The sequence below is a fragment of the Protopterus annectens genome, chromosome 15.part0 (assembly GCF_019279795.1).
Source record: "Protopterus annectens isolate FY-2018-M chromosome 15.part0, PAN1.0, whole genome shotgun sequence".
Taxonomy (NCBI): domain Eukaryota; kingdom Metazoa; phylum Chordata; order Ceratodontiformes; family Protopteridae; genus Protopterus; species Protopterus annectens.
The window spans coordinates 787,642,571-787,660,181 of record NC_056749.1 but is presented as its reverse complement, the minus strand read 5'-3'; positions in this window follow the sequence as shown (position 1 = coordinate 787,660,181).

The following is a 17,611-nucleotide window of genomic DNA, read 5'->3' as shown; positions in this document are numbered from 1 at the left end:
TGATTTGCTAGCATCCACCCTGTGTAACTAGGTCAAAATATGTGTGCTGTTACATGCTAAGAGCAGTTCTATACAAATGTAAAAGCTATTACTTGCTCTTGTTTCCATATAGACTCATTTCCATGGCTGTATTCAGAAAGTTTTAAAATACACGATCAACATGAACATGGAGTAGACACGGTTGATTTACAGGTTGTTGAATTGCTCCACTGTGTTTATTTGCTTCATTAACATAAAATTCAGCTACTTATGCTGTAATTTGCATGATACAAAAGTTGTCATATGTGTGCATGGGATACAAACCACTGCACGCCACTACGTGGAGTCTACTGAATCTAAAAGTTTCATGCCCATGTGCACATCATGCCATGACGTGCATGTGGTAAAAAGTATCATATAAACTTTATTGAATCACCCTGTCTGACTTTATTTTCTAATATTAGTAATCTGAGTAGTACAGTGATTTTCATTTCAGCAGCTGACAGCCTATTCTGTTTTGCATTTGAAGAATGCTAAGCCTTCACTTTAGAGGTTACCAGCCAAAGAAATGTGCCTGAATATATGCACTGTCTTTTCTTCATGTGTGGTAGTCTTAGAGGAGTACAATATGAGGTACTGCTTTTGGAGAGTATAGCTATTAATATCACCAACAAAATAGCAATAGGAAAATATTGATATTTTACCTTGTCACTAGGGAACAATTGTCACTAGGGAACAACAAAATAACTATATGCCAAGTTACTATGCTAGAAACATCCTTACTTAACAATTTTGAATTAAAATGGGTCATTTCAGGTTTATGAAGTTGTTTTAGGTGAGCAAGTGTGTTTTTGAGGAGCATGAGTGTGTCTTTGTTTATAAAGGGACAGATTCCTAATGAGTTATTCTCAGTGTGTCTGCTGTGATTTCAAAAGACCTGCTCTCAGTGTAAGTGACTTACTTCGGTGTAAGGCCTATTTATAAACAGGCTTACTATGAGGACCAGTTTACAAAATACCAACTCTCAGTTTAAGTGGTCACCTATACTGAGAGCAATTCTTTTGGAATTGGGCCAAAGTGTGTGAAGTTTCTTTTTTCTTATACTGCAGAAAATGCAAACTATGGTCCATGTTTCTTTTTTCTTTAGTACTTTATACAGTATTTTTAAATTAATTTAAAGAGACGGTTGAGTTTATGGGAGGTCTTGATTTGGCAGTATGAGCTTTTGGGGGAGTGGTTTTCATTTTTGTATGTGCAAAGTGTATAAACTTTCACTTTAGGTTTTACTAAGTTGCATAAATATGGTGGATTTAGAGAAATTAGTAGAGTCGATGACATACTAAGAGAGTAGATAAACTGCCCTGAGTTTAATACCAGATGATGTTTGTTCATATCGATTCCACAGAATTGACAAGAAGATTTCAAATTATTGAAATTGCTCAAAACATTTCACGAATGCAGATGTTTAGAAGTCAAGTGCCTTTTCTATGTTTAAGGCTAAGGAGGGGTGCATGATGTTTTTAAATGCTTTATAAAGACTATGCATAGCCCTGTTATAATTGAAACTTACCTGTCAGTAACCAAAGATATGCAGTCAGTCACATTTTGAGGGTTGAATTAGAGTAGTAATACATGTATAGCATTTTTAGTAGAGATATGAATTTGATTTCTACCCTGCTGGAGCTCACTTTTTAAATTTAACTTCTTTGTTTTTCCACTAAACCTACAAGCTTTTTCACCAGATAAACAGAGTGTCTATGGGAGCAAATATAGCCCTACATTTTTTCAAATTTGGATTTGAATTACTGGAAGAAATATCAGGTTTTCACTGCTTACTTCAAGAAAGGTATATATGTTTTTCTGAAAAAAACATATTGGCACATTAAATATACATAAACAATAACAAAAGAAAAACATTTAGAACAAATACAAGCAATTATGTACACTATATAGTAATGCATACCATATGGTTAGCAATTTCTAAAAAATGTATATTAAAATATGTTGAAATAACCTATGAAATTTCAACATTTGATAATTCCAATTTTCCAATAACTGATGAGTTTTATCCAAGGATTGTGGACTGTTAAACAAGAAAAAGATTTTGACTTTTTAATTCCATATTCTTTAATATATACAGTCTTGAGTATAATGAAAGGACAAAACTTTATTGGAAGATCAGGATGAATGCCACAGTTATCCTTGGTATTAATGATACTTGTTCCCTGATGCCTATTTTAAGAAACAGATCTTTGGTTTTATAATCATACATTTTATCAGTCATGGAAAAGGGTATTTTAAATGAAGAAATTTGGTAAGTTTTGTTGATTAGGTGGTAATTGATGAAAGTGGTTTTTAAAAAATGGAGTATATAAGGAAGATAAATTGTGTGTTATATGGTTCTGAAGAAGTCCTGAGGCTCAGAATGAAAGCACTTGACTGGATTGTTATTTTGGTTAATAAAATGTTTTTATTATCTTCTTTGTATGCTTTGTTGCTCCATTTGTGGTTTCCTACAAGGTGATCACTGCTCAAGGTATCTTTTGGGTTCTTTGTCATTGGTTTTACTTTGTGTACATGCTGTTGCTATTTCTATGTGAATACTTTCCAAATTTGAACCGCAGAAGTTCCAGCAACTGAATTTAGCATTACCAATTTGTCAACATAAGATAGGTCTTTGAAGTATTTCCAAAGATAAATATTCAAATTTTCTTTATAGTTTATTAAAACTTTGTGTGGATTAGTAAGGATAGAATAATATGATTTATTCTTAAAACAGTTAAGCTTAATTAAGTTGATTTAGAATATTTCTGGAATCTAATTGGAGAGTTATCTTAAAATTATTCAGTGCAAAAGATCTTAAATATTATAACTCAATTCAATCATTTTGGTACAAGCAAAATACAGACTGAGTATCTAATATGGAGTTTACACATCCACAATTAAAACAACTAAACCATCCAAAAAAATCTGACTTCCTAATTATTAAATATTTTAGTCATTTAGAATGGGAATTAATAAATCAAACCATTCTTTAATTTAAAAATTTGAAAATAAAATAAGTTACTTTGCTTCAATATTGAATTAGCATAAGTAGAAGATGTAGGAAAATAAATATTATACTGAATATAGTTGCAAATGACTAACAATAAATGGTTTTCTTTCAAATAATGTAAACAGTATGACAGTTTCATTTTTTGAGTCAAATAAAGATTGATGTAATGTTTTCCAATTAGATTGATCATTTGTATCAAAACATAGTGCTATTAAAATTAAAGAAGCTACTTTTTCATATGTTTTCAAATCTTGGGATTTTATTCCTCATGTATCCCAGTCTCTAATCTGATGTTTTTAAGCAATTCATTTTTTGTTTTGATGATCATAAAAATATTAAAATAATATTACATGTTTTAAATTGAGGTTTAAAGGTGAAAGAGCAGTAATATAAATAATATGTAATATTTTAGGTAGTAGTACCATTTTGTTCCCTGGCCTGATAGCTAAGAGGTTATGGCACAGGCTTACCAACTGGTAGATCTGGGTTAAAACCCTGGCTAGGGAACAATTGGGCAGCATCAGTATCTCTGCTGAAGAAAGACCTGGCAATCTTCTTCCATAATATGTTACAAAAATCCTATGGGGTTTTCCCATAGTGTCATTATTACTCAAAGTCAACTCAGGAAAATGACTTGCTTTTTACCATTTTGATAAGTTGAAGTATTTTTTTTTCAAAAGTATAAACTTGAATATTTAAGTTATGAATTGTTTTATTTATTTCTAATAATATGTTATCAAAATTTAAACCTCTACTATGTTCCCATGATTTCCCTGGTGTAATTCCAAGATGATTTATTTCTTCAGAAGCTTTACCAAAAAAAAAAAAAAAAACTCCCCACTAGCTTGATTGTGGAGTTGCAGGAATTATTGTTAAATAATAAGTATTTAGTTTTGTTATTATTAAAATGAAATCCAGATTTTTCAAAGAATTCAATAGTAGCACTTAATGCTAGAATATTTTTTCTCTCAAATTAGTGGCTTTTAATAAAATGTCATCCACAAACAACATAATATTTGACAAGTAATTATTTCCTGAGAAAAGCCTCTTATATTATTGTTAGAGCTAATACATATAGCAAAACTTTCAATACCCAAAGTAAACAAAACAGGATAGAAGACAACCATGTTTAGTGCCTTTGTTCACATCAACTAACTTAGAAAGATACGAAACTATCTTAACATATGTTTTATTATCTTGAATGATGTTTTTAATCAGTGATATCAATTTATGAAAAAAAATGTTCTAAGGCTTTGCATGCAAAATTCCAAGAAATTGTGTCAAAGGCTTTTTATATATCTAGACATATTAAAGCTAACTCTTTTTTATCTTTATTTGCTAAATCTATAATTGCTATAATTTTTTGATGTTATCTTACATTTTGGGGATAAAATCTGTCTGATCTTTATTAATCAATCTAGGAATAAATATTTCTAACCTATCCACTAGAATAGATATCTAAATTTTATAAACCACATTTACTATAGAAATAGGTCTATATGCAGAACAATGAAATACGTCATTATTATTTTGGGTATCACTGTTATTAGAGAATATTTCCAAGATGGAGAAACTATACTATCTGAATGAAATAAATTTAGATTGTTATGAAATAAATGTATAACTTCTGTGAAATAATTTGTAATGCTCTGGAATTAAACCTTCTATACCCAGATCTTTATTTAATTTAAGAGATTTTATTTTGATTAATTTACAATAAAGTGACATTTTTAAATATACTTAGTTTCAGAATTAGAAATTTTGTGAATATATAATCAGTTAAGATATTCATTTCATGTGAGTTATCTGACATATTATAATTTTGGGAGATTTTAACTCTTTTATATTAAGAATCATCTTCAGAAAGAATTTTCTCAATGCCTATTTTAAATGTATTATCTTTAGAACTTATATTCATTATATGGAATTTCCTTGAATATATCTTAGATCATCTTACAATAATATGCATGCCTTTAGGTACCATTGCATTGATAAAGCTTTTCAGTTTTTCTAATGCTATCGATGTTTTAAGTGTAAAATATTTTTACAGAAATATTAAGAGTATTAATTTGAGAAAGCAATGACTTAGTACCTTTTAAAAAACTTTTTTTTAGGTTTTTGAACTTCTTCCAGAATATTAGTTAAGTTTGATATTATTGTTTTTAACGGTATGCCACAACATGATATTATCATATAAATAAACTTTAAAGAAATCCCAAATCATTAATAAGTTTGTCTCATCATTTCAATTAAAATGTAAAAACAGATTAATTTTGCTTTTATGCTATGAGTTAAAGTCTTAAAGTTCAGTAATATAAGCTGGATTCCTTGATGTGCATACTAGCTTTATATAATTAATTTGTAGTGTCATAAAAACAGCATTGTGGTCTGACATAAGACAAAGAATTAACTGATAAATTAAAATTTTTGAAACTAAATGTTTAAATATGAAAATGTTGTCAATCTTGGTCCTGGAATGTGTCCCAAAAGCATGTGAAGAATTTATGAATTCCAATAAATCAGCATCTCTAAAAGAAAAAAGTATCAATCATATTTAAATTGTCTAACCAGTTTTTAAGGCCTTTGCCAAAGATGAAATTCTTGAATCACTTGAAGGCCTAGTTTCAGATTTATTCATAAAACAATTAAAGTACCTTTCTAAGTTTAAATTTTCCTCTGTGTTGTCTAAAATACCATTTACATTGACTTTTGCTTTTGTAGCACCTAGATTTGGAAGCTAATATCAGTTTGCTATGGTCAATGTTTTTATTATATTCTGTTACAATCACATGAAATAAGCCATCTTGATCTTTTTTTTTTGAATAGGAGATTTGGTAAAAATCCCCATTTATCTAAAAGAATTATAGCCCCCATTCTTTTTCAAAGGAAGTGTGGGAAATAATTTCACAGTTAGAACATTTAAATTTGTCCCTATCTTTTTGTCCTAATATGGGTTTCTTAAAGAAATACTCACTGAACTTTGTTAAATGCCAAGTATTTAATTATATGTCATTATTTATTCCAGTAAAGTAACAAAAGTGCTTACAAATCATGATCATTAAATATGTGTGTTTATTTATCTTGTTGCTTTGAATTAGATCTCTTTATTTCATTATTTGGACCATTAACATTTAACGACAAAACATTCAACTATATAGCATGTATTAAGAAAGTAAATAATATATAATGTTGAAATCCATATTTTAACTAAATATTAAGTATGTATCTTATTTTCAAATTAAATTGTATTTGAAAAATAACATTGATATTAACTTTAAGTTCTAATATGATATGTAGAATGTTTTTTTTTATAAAACTAAAAAGAACAAAACAATTTAATAAAAATGTAATAACAATGGAAGAAAAACACATGCTTCCCATGGAAACCTTCATTTTTCAGTCAGATGTTTCTACTGTTCAGATCTCTCCCTCTCTAGAGTATAATGAAGAAACACTCTTTGAATGGAGTTCTACAGAGAAAATTATTTTTTTTTTAAAATAGATTCATAGTTCATTTTCATCAGACTTAATATATAGACTGCCAAACCTTTATATATAAGTAAAATGAAAAATGTTGAAAGTATTAGATTAATAAATACAGTAGTAATAAATCATTATAAATATGCCCATTAGCATGAAATAACCACCAATTAAACCTTTAGAAGAACATTCACATGTATATATCTGTTTAAAAAACTTGTTACAAATATATGACTTTTTAGTTTAGACAATAGAAGTTTTAAATTAATTTTTAATATTTAAAATCTCAAAAACACTGCAGCAGAATGTACCTTCTAGTATAGAAAGATAAAAAATGATCTATCCATATATTATGAAGAACAATAGTGCACACATATTTTTTTACTAACACACTGATATGAATGAGAGATAAAGTAACAGAAATTAATATCTTATTTTTGAAAGAGGAATACAATTAATTAAAGAGTTTGATATTTACTTATATTTTATTTTCTTGCCTTAACTTCACTTGAGAGTGCAGCCTTTATATATGACCAGCTCTGGCTGACTATGTTCATTCTATATAACAGATGTTTTCATTATTTTATCAATTTCAGAGCATAAACCTATAATATGTATGCTTACTCTGTTATTCCAAAATACAATTAGGTGATCTCTGCACAAAGCATATTCAGAAAATGTTATACACTTCTACTATGACAGGCACAATATAATCATTATTACCATAATCATATAGCTTACCAGGAGAGTCCTAAATCAACAGTATTTATAAAAAATTGGATGGCAAGAAACAAGTGGATGTACATAAAGGTATATTATTATAATTTTACTGTACAGTAGATGAATGGTTTTGCAGAACTTGTTTTAATGTTTAATTTATTTCACAATGGGACTTCCTGTTATCACTGACTTCCAGAAAAAGAAAACAAAGCACCCAGTGCTCATGATCAATGGTGAGAGTGTAGAGAGGGTTAAATGTATAAAATTCCTTGGCATACACATAACAGAGAATCTCTTGTGGTTGAGTAACACCAGCCAGTTGGGCAAGAATGCACACCACTGCCATCAGTTTTTCAGAAAGCTGACGAAAGCTAAGTTCCTGCCTCATATCCTCTCCATCTTCTACAGAAGTGCTATAGAGAGTAACCTGACCATCAGCTTCACAGTGTGGTTTACTAATTGTACAGCTAAATAAAAGAGGGTACTACAGAGAGTGGTGAGAGTTGCAGAGAAAGAAACAGGTACCAGTCTTCCATCATTACGACAACTTTACTCTGTAAGAAGCATCAGAAGGGCCATCGAAATAATACAAGACACCACACATCCAGTGCACAGACTGTTTAAGAATCTGGCATCAGGTAGAATATATCACGGCATCTGCTGCAGCTCTACCAGATTCAACATTAGTTTCTACATGACAGTGATCAGGCTTCTGAACTTGGGCAATAAGTCCCAGAGAACTGGACATTTACTAAGTCACTTCTTTTTTTTCACAAACATCTAGAGTCTGTTATATATAACATACCTAACAAATTCCATGTAAGTGTAATATTTATATTATCCCTGTCAAGTATGATATTAGACAGACAACTTAAGGAAGGTGCAATATGTAATAAGTCTTTTATTTAAAAGGGGCAGTTATTATAACATAGGGGAGGGTATACTTATTCTGTATTTAAGTATTGAAATTCTTTTTTTCTGCTCTTTTGTATGGGTACTGGGAGTAGGATTGTATGTTAGTCATGCCATTCATTTACTTTTATGTGTTGTTTTACTTTCTGTATCTAATCTCAAGAAGAAGCTGATGCACAGAATTTCATTTAGGCTACACATATTGTGGTCCTAAATAATAATAAAGTTTACTTTGAATCTTTGAATTCATGGTTAATGGTTAAATTTACAATGTATCATACATGGCATTGAATGCTTTTGCTGGTGTTCATGCAAAGGGAGGTCTTTGGAGGAAATGAAACAATCTAAGTCTAAATAAAGAGACTATGATAGTGAATGATTTTAACTATGATTTGAGAGCACTAAAGAAGAATATTTTAGATGATGTTATGTAGCTGATGTTTCAGATTGTGTCAATGTGGACTGCTTTTGTTGAGGAAGATGGAGTTTATTAAGGAAGGAAATTATAGCAATTTAGAGAGGTTTGCCTCAATTTGCTAGCTTGTCAATAATGAAAATAAAAAAGATTTTTTGATCAGAGAAATGTCAGATATTTTTATGAATCATGAACAACAAGGTGGTCTAGTGTAAGTTTAAGTATATGAGAGTGTACATGCAAACTGAAAAAAATGTGGCATGATAATTGGAAGGAGCTCTATGGAAAAAATATATGAAATAGCTGCATGCATTAGAAATATAGACAGTTTAAAACATACTTAATTGTGAAACATTTAAACAACACACTTAGAGTGGCTGCATATACTAAATGTAATGATTACAACTCCACTCTCTTTCATCATCATTAACATTTCATTTATGAATATTACTCAGTTACTCAGCCGATTAAAATTTCCACATTGTAAGTTACTTCATTCTTTCTCAATTACTGGGCAAGGTAACTGAAAGTGTAAATCCTTAATTAAAAGATTGTTCATGAAGACCAGAAAGAAAACTAATACTTTTTACACTTTATTTTCACCACCTCATGACAACAAGGCAACCAAATATGCCATGCAAATTGCAATGTCCTCCAATTATCTCTAACATAACTCTGAGTGTCCAGTCCCCCATGAAACAGCTCTCACACAATGCCTCAAATCTAATATAAAGAGAAACGAAAACCGCCCACTGGTTTTAACTCAAGGAATCTTCTACACTCCATTAAAACAGCCACAGTCTGCAGTACAGCACCCAGGACCATTACCAGGATGTTTCCTCTAACAAACAAATCTGACTAAAACAGAATCAAGTGAAGAGATCGAAGTACGAAAGGAGAAATCCAACTTTATTAACATTAACTTTAAGATATGACAATATTAACTAAGCTTGTGTTCAAGTATAAACAATAAACTAAAACATCTTTGCTACTCAAGTAAGAGTTATTAGTATGAATTGGGCTAGAGTTCTTATTTAAAGAAAAACATTTCAATAAAACAGTGTTTGTAAAGGAGCACTTATTAAAAATATTAATGAATTCATTGAAAGTATATGAGTCTTTTTCTAAAACCATAGTTATTAAATAACACAATATCCGTTTATGAAAGGTTGACTTATTTTATATGCTATTGGGGGCAGAAACATGAGAATACAATGTCTGAGTAACTGACTATTGTAAAGCGGATATATCTTGCCTTAAAATTTTTGACAATAAGTAAATAGAACATGAAATCAATTCTACTTTTCAGTGTTATAATGTGTGTGTGCGTGCGTGTGTGTGTGTGTGTGTGTGTGTGTGTGTGTGTGTGTGTGTGTATATATATATATATATATATATACATATATATATATATATATATATATATATATATATATATAGAGAGAGAGAGAGAGAGAGAGAGAGAGTCGACTTTTACATTTCAAAGTGTCAAAACTTTGAATTTCTTATGGTCAAGACCATAATATCAAAGTTTTGAAACTTGGAACCATTTCAATGGAGATCGCTGTACAGCATGGAACTGTATAGTTACCATTTTTCTTGCTGTAGTACGATCTCCGAATTAGAATATTTAATTAGCAGGGAGTATGGGGGGTACAGGGGGCCCCCCTGTAAAAATGTATTAAAAGATTTTTTGTTTTTATTTTTTTTGATTTACATTTCAAAGTTTCAAAACTTCAGTCTTATAAGCTCAACCATAAGAAATTTGAAATTTTGAAATAACCAGTTTTGTTTGTACATTATAGGTTTTAAACAAATCTTATAAAGCATATATAAATTGTTGAAATTCCTTCTTAGCAGCCATTTCTTCCAAAGTGATGCTGGATGAATTCATTTGCAAGCACCAGAATTGCAAATAAGAGAAGAACTTGACAGACCTTTTTCTTCTTTTACTCAGTGTTTAACAACCAAGATTACTTATAGTAATGCTACAATAAGTGTGACAAGCTTTAGTTTGTAGTATTAATCCTTGCCTCAGATTTAAATTGATAACTTCAGAGCTCAGAAAAAGGCTGTAACATTGTCAGCATCTTGGCTCCACCCCTCTAATCAGGAAGGTATAAATTTTACAATTGTACTTTAATAATACTAATTCTGTTCTGTAGAAAGAAAGTACAGACACAGAAGTGTATTCAAATTCTTGAAAATTCTAATAACTTTCTGAAGTTTAGTATTGTGACTACAGAACGAGTTAAGTCTCTTTGCCTATAAGGATTTAATTGAGTAGACATTGCTCAACAAGTTTTGTAAAGCTACAGTAATAATACTTATTTGCATTAAGAGAGTCTGCACCACTCACTTTGTTAAAAAAACACACTGCTATAGGCCAGGCAAGTCAAGGTTCTATAGTGATATCACATGAGCAGCATGTTGCAAGGAGTGCAGCATGTTGAAACGAGATCATTGGAGAGGCCAGTTACATTTGTGAACAGTATGTTATAAGGAGTGCAGCATCTTGAAATGAGATCGTTGGAGAGGCCAGTTACATTTGTGTGAGTGGATAATGCTCTCAGACAATCCAAGTTCATTTAATTCCTTAGGATCCTGTTGCATCTGGCATGGTGGAGGAAAATAACAATGAGGCTTAAACCTGTTTGTCCCTCTTCAGGAGGGGAGCAGAGGCATCTTCTCATTAGCACTCTGTCTGTGCTAGAATCACCAGTGGAAACCGTAATCAAATGGAAGGACATTTCTATAAGGGGCAGGGTCAATTGATCACATTGTATGGAGGCATGGCATGCATGAAAAATTCATCGCATATAAATGAGGATGTATGGGAATTCAAAGATTACATGATAAAAACATGATCCTTATCATAAACCGATGGTATCAGTGTCAGTATGTTTAACCCTTGCCCTAAGGAATGAATGAGCCATAGGATCACACCCAGTGGGGAGTGAAGAGATCAGTGTAGTGGTTATGGTGAATTTGGTCAAAATAGCCTTGGCTTAAGTTGGTTTAGAGCTGAACAGTAATACAGTTAAGGGTATAAGGTGATAGTAAAAGAATTAATGACATAAATTTAACTATGTGGCATATAACAATAGGAATTTAAGCTGTTGCTGGGGGTCTATATCACATTATCAGACAATGAAAAGAGCAAACACTCTTTCATCGATCTGATAATGTTGAAAGGAGAAAATAGTGAAGTCACAGAACATCAATTTTTTTTTCCAGGGAAAAAAAAATCGATAGGCCATCTTCGGAACTTTGCCATTTCCTCCACTCTGGTGCAATCTCGGAGTTGGTATATTTAAGTAGGGGGGTGGAGGCACAGCCCCCCACTTCATTTTGTGTTTAAACTTTTTTTTTGAGGAGCAGCGAATTTTTTCACTGTTCCGTGTGTTCGCTTTTTTGTTGTTTCGATATTATCGAATCGATGAAAGAGCATTCACTCTTTTCATCATGCAATAATATGATATAAATGCGTGGCTGGGGGAGATTGGTTAAAGTATTTAAAAAGATTGCAAAAAAACTGAGGAAAGCAGCTGATGTAACAAAAACATGTAAAATGTCTCTATGAAGAGAATGAAGAATGGAAAGGCTGTTTGTCCAGATAACATACCTCTGGAAGCATGGAGGTGTTTAGGTGAAATGGCAGTGGAGTTTTTAACTAGATTGTTTAATGAAATCTTGGAAAGTGAGAGGATGCCTGAGGAATGGAGAAAAAGTGTTTTGGTACCGATGTTTAAGGGTGATGTGCAGAGCTGTAGTAACTACAGAGGGATTAAACTGATCAGTCACAGCATGAAGTTATGGGAAAGAGTAGTGGAAGCTAGGTTAAGAAGGGAGGTGATGATTAGTGATCAGTAGTATGGTTTCATGCCAGGAAAGAGCACTACAGATGCAATGTTTGCTCTGAGAGTGTTGATGGAGAAGTACAGAGAAGGTCAGAAGGAGTTGCATTGTGTCTTTGTGGATTTAGAAAAAGCATATGACAGGGTGCCTAGAGAGGAGTTGTGGTATTGTATCAGAAATCGGGAGTGTCAGAGAAGTATGTAAGAGTGGTACAGGGTATGTATGAGGGTAGTGTGACAGCGGTGAGGTCTGCGGTGGGAGTGATGGATGCATTTAAGGTGGAGGTGGGATTACATCAAGGATCAGCTCCGAGCCCTTTCTTATTTGCAATGGTGATGGACAGCTTGACAGAAGAGATCAGACAGGGGTCCCCGTGGACTATGATGTTTGCAGATGACATTGTGATCTGTAGTGAGAGTATGGAACAGGTGGAGGAGACCCTGGAGAGGTGGAGATATGCTCTAGAGAGAAGAGGAATGAAGGTCAGCAGGACTAAGACAGAATATATGTGTGTGAATGAGAGGGAGGATAGAGGAATGGTGAGGATGCAAGGAGTAGAGGTGGCGAAGGTGGATGAGTTTAAATACTTGGGATCAACAGTTCAGAGTAATAGTGAGTGTGGAAGAGAGGTGAAGAAAAGAGTACAGGCAGGATGGAGTGGGTGGAGAAGAGTGTCAGGAATTATTTGTGACAGACGAGTACCAGTAAGAGTGAAAGGGAAGGTCTTTAAGAGGGTAGTGAGACCAGCTATGTTATATGGGTTGGAGACAGTGGCATTGACAAAAAAGCAGGAGTCAGAGCTTGACGTGGCAGAGTTGAAGATGTTAAGATTTGCACTGGGTGTGACAAGGATGGATAGGATCAGGAATAAGTATATTAGAGGGTCAGCTCAGATTGGAAGGTTTGGAGACAAAGCCAGAGAGGCAAGATTATGTTGGTTTGGACATGTGCTGAGGAGGGATGCAGAGTATATTGGGAAAAAGATGCTAAGGATGAAGCTGCCAGGTAACAGGAAAAGAGGAAGACCTAAGATAAGGTTTATGGATGTGGTGGGAGAGAAGATGCAGGTGGTTGGTGTGACAGAGCAAGATGCAGAGGACAGGAAGAAATGGAAACAGTTGATCTGCTGTGGCGACCCCTAATGGGAGCAGCCAAAAGAAGAAGAAGATATAGCTGTTCAATATGATACACTATTATTGACGTCCATATCCCTTTGCTCAGGAAATGGATGCTGAACTGTACAATATTTTATTTTCCTTTATCTGTGGAACTAGATTAAATCCAACCAACAGAAGTATCTTATATGAAACAAGATGTAGGCACACATATAAATACTGTAGTTGTCCTTTTAGTATCTTTGTGCAACTTTATTAATATTCTGAAAATACAATAGACTAAGCAAATCATTGAAATTACAATATTGCGGCATTTGTGAGAGACTGAAAGAAAAAGAAAAGAGCCACTGAGTAACTGAAAACCTACTGCAAAAGCATTTGACTTGGAAACCAGTGAAGAGAAAATGCACTGATAAAGGGAGAATAAAGTACAATACAGCTTTTCAAACATTGTCAATGGTATGTTTTGAAAACATTAACAGAAATGTTTAGAAAAGTATAAAGAGAAGAAAAATGTTTAAAAAGCAACACTATATTTTTGGTGTTTTTTGGATGGAGATGTTTTCATTGATTAATATTATTGTAACAAAAAGCTTATGGATAACTGGAAATGGGAAACGTGGCCTAATAAGCAAGCATTGTGGGTTCAAGTCCCACAATGGTTGCACAAAAGCAGCACAACAATTCATGTAAAGGATGTAGCTCAGTGGTGGAGTGCATGCTTTACATGTGTGAAGTCCTGCGTTCAATCCCTACTATCTTCATATCAATTTGTCAGGTCTCAGTGCCATAATGGTTAAGGCATTTGCCTCCCTAAACCAGGGATTGTGTGTTCAAGTCTCAGCTGTGATGATATAATCATGGTCCAAGGAGAGCTTTGGTACAGATGTTTTCACTGTGTTTGGTTCTTTGCCTTTTACATGCAGGGTTGGAGGTTCTTGTCTATCCTCCACTTCTTTTTTCTACACTAATCACTTAAAGGCTCTGTCTCTGTTTTCAGTCTGCAGCCTAGTGAAAGAGGATCTTTGTCTGGCTTAATTCCTCAGACCCATCTGTGATGGATTTGTTGCACATGTGCAAAACAAACAGCACCAAAAACACTAGATGCAAGGATTTGAACTTCAGTTGTGACATGGAACATGCTCAGCAGACACATACATGTCCCTGCACTATGAAATAGGCATCCCATCTATGTAAAACAGAGTTTATCCCTCATCCTATTCCTTGACTGGATTGGAAATTATATATTTACCACTGGTCTGGTCCCATGTCCCTAATGGACAGACCCCCCCCCCCACAAATCTTTAGTTACCTGCCTATGAACACGACCCTCCGTATGATACTTGTGACCCAAATGGCTTGGAGTGCATGACTAGGCTTGTAAGAGCCCTAATGGTCATTAGCCTATTAATAACCTAAAAACCTATGATCTAATGGTTTATTTGATAGTGTGCAAAATAGCAACAGTGCTACTGGTAAGACACAAGATTTAATATACACTGAAAAGATGGTATACTACTAAAAATATTTTTTATAAATTTGATTTTTATGCATTGATATGCAGGTGAACCCAATAAGCACATATCTCTCTCCAGGGACAATCTTTGAGCATTGTCTGGTAATACGATTTCCTTAAAGTCACACAGTAAGCAAATGGAAGGCATGAAAACCATAAATACTAAATATTTAACAAATGTCAAAAATGTTTTCCTTGTCTGCAATCTGAAAAGACATGGAAGTGTAGCTATGACCCCCCCCCTCCCCACACACGCACACACAAAGCAAACTCACAATAATTAGCACAGCAGAAGGGTGCAGCAATCATCTATGAATGCTAGCCTGGGGAGTGCAGATTTGTACCTTCAATGATCCTTAGTACATTGAAACAGAATTCTTACTAAAGTCATTTCTAAAGATTATCACAGGTCTTATTATTTTGAAAGCAGTTTCTCATAAGAACATTTTGATGATTATTCATTTAATATATGAGCTGGAATGGTCACACTTGAGATTCAAATCAATTTTTCTCTTGTTTGGCTGTGCAAATGTGCACTTTGTGCTCTTTTTCCAAAAATCATCTATGCAAAACAACCTTAACAGGAATGCATGAAACTTGCCCAGATCTCATATTATTACAACATGACATAAACTGAACAGTGATGTTCTCGGCTTAAAAATATGGAGTGCTGACATTCTTTTGAAGCTGACATTTAAAGCAGTACATTAAGTCTTATAACTGTTCAGGTTAAATGAAGATCAAACCTTGGATCCAATCAGAAATGCACAAATAGCTGGCTTGGGCTGTTGTTCACTCTCTCAAATGCTTTAATAAATTCTGTTCAGTAGACATTTTAGGAGTTCACTGTGTCCTCAAGCAATGAAAGGCATAATTTATTGTAAATGGAAGTAGTGATTACTGGTATATAGGTACACATTTTATTTCATGCACTTACTAATAAATTCATATTTGTGTTGTAGCATGATAAAGTGCAAACTGTTAGTTTACTAACTCAAAAGTTTTTCTTTTGCTGCAAATCATGTCTTAAAAATCTTGCGGCTCTGACTCTTATGCGAAGGGTGTCTTTTAATTTCTTCTCCTGATTGTAAAGCACTGTTCACCTACTGCGGTACATATGTTTGCCTTTTAAATAAACATGGTGTTTACATTGTTGCAGTAATTTTACTCAGCCTCTACATACTTTCTCCATTAGAATGGATTCAGCTTCATATAACAGCGACTGGTACACTGTGTAGTCATATTAGGCAGTTAATCACATTTCCAGACTTTAGTATAGAATGTAGTCAGGGACTCAGGGACATACTAAGCTAGCAATCTAGCCTTTGACCATCACATGTCTACAGAAGTGAGCAAATCATTCGATGATGAACAACTTATAAAAAAAGGTATGGCATCTAGGTCCAACAAAGTCATTGCCCCACTGTATTCAGCATTCATCAGACCAAATAACTTCTACCACCTCCTTTATTCATTTCAAAAAACTCCTGAAAACTCAATATTTAAGTAACTACCTATGTTCATGCCACTCACCAGGGTAATTCATGCCAAGAGAATGTTTCAGTGTGCAGCTAAGTATATACAGTTTTCCCCTGACAGCTTGTGAACCCGTTGATATTTATCTGGCAAAACTTATAACTGTAAAAAAAAATAATAATACAAATGCTGTTTTAAGTTTATTATGCACCTCAATGTTTGTCTACTGTAAGAATTGTTAATCTCTGACATATTTTGTATGAATGCTATATGTACGCTCTATTTTTTTCTCTCTCATGTACTGTATTGTATTGTGGAGCTTTTCTCCCCAGGGTTTCGCTGAAAATGGACCTGTGTCCAGTCGGACTTTCCTGGTAAACAAATGTAAAATAAAAAAATAAAATCATTGAGTACGATGCCCCCTTTGTTATATACCTAACCAGGCATATCCAGCAACTGCAATGTCTGCAGATGTTCATCACTAAAAGAATACAGAATGTAAGTTACATGTCCTATGTAGACCGTCTCCAGGCTCTATACCTGTATTCTGTCTCCTACAGGCTATTGAGGGGATATATATGCCTGACATACAAGGCATTGTCAGATCCCACTCTGATGGGGCTCCTGCATAGCCACAAAACAGACAGCACCAGAATTACCCATTCTAAAGACGTAAACCTTGCCTGTGATATATAAATAGGACCTGCTGAAGAGACAGGTATGTATCCCAGAGACTACCCCTTCTATGGAACAGGCTCCCGCTCTATGTGTAGCAGAGTTCCTTCCTAACCCAATTCAAGTGTAACTTGGACAATTGTATAGGGAACAGGAAATGTATCCCTTGTGTGGCACCATGATGTATCCCTTGTGTGGCACCATGATGTATCCCTTGTGTGGCACCATGATGTATCCCTTGTGTGGCACCATGATGTATCCCTTGTGTGGCACCATGATGTATCCCTTGTGTGGCACCTGTGTCTCTAATGCAGGAAATGTATCCCTTGTGTGGCACCTGTATCTCTAATGCAGGAAATGTATCCCTTGTGTGGCACCTGTGTCTCTAATGCAGGAAATGTATCCCTTGT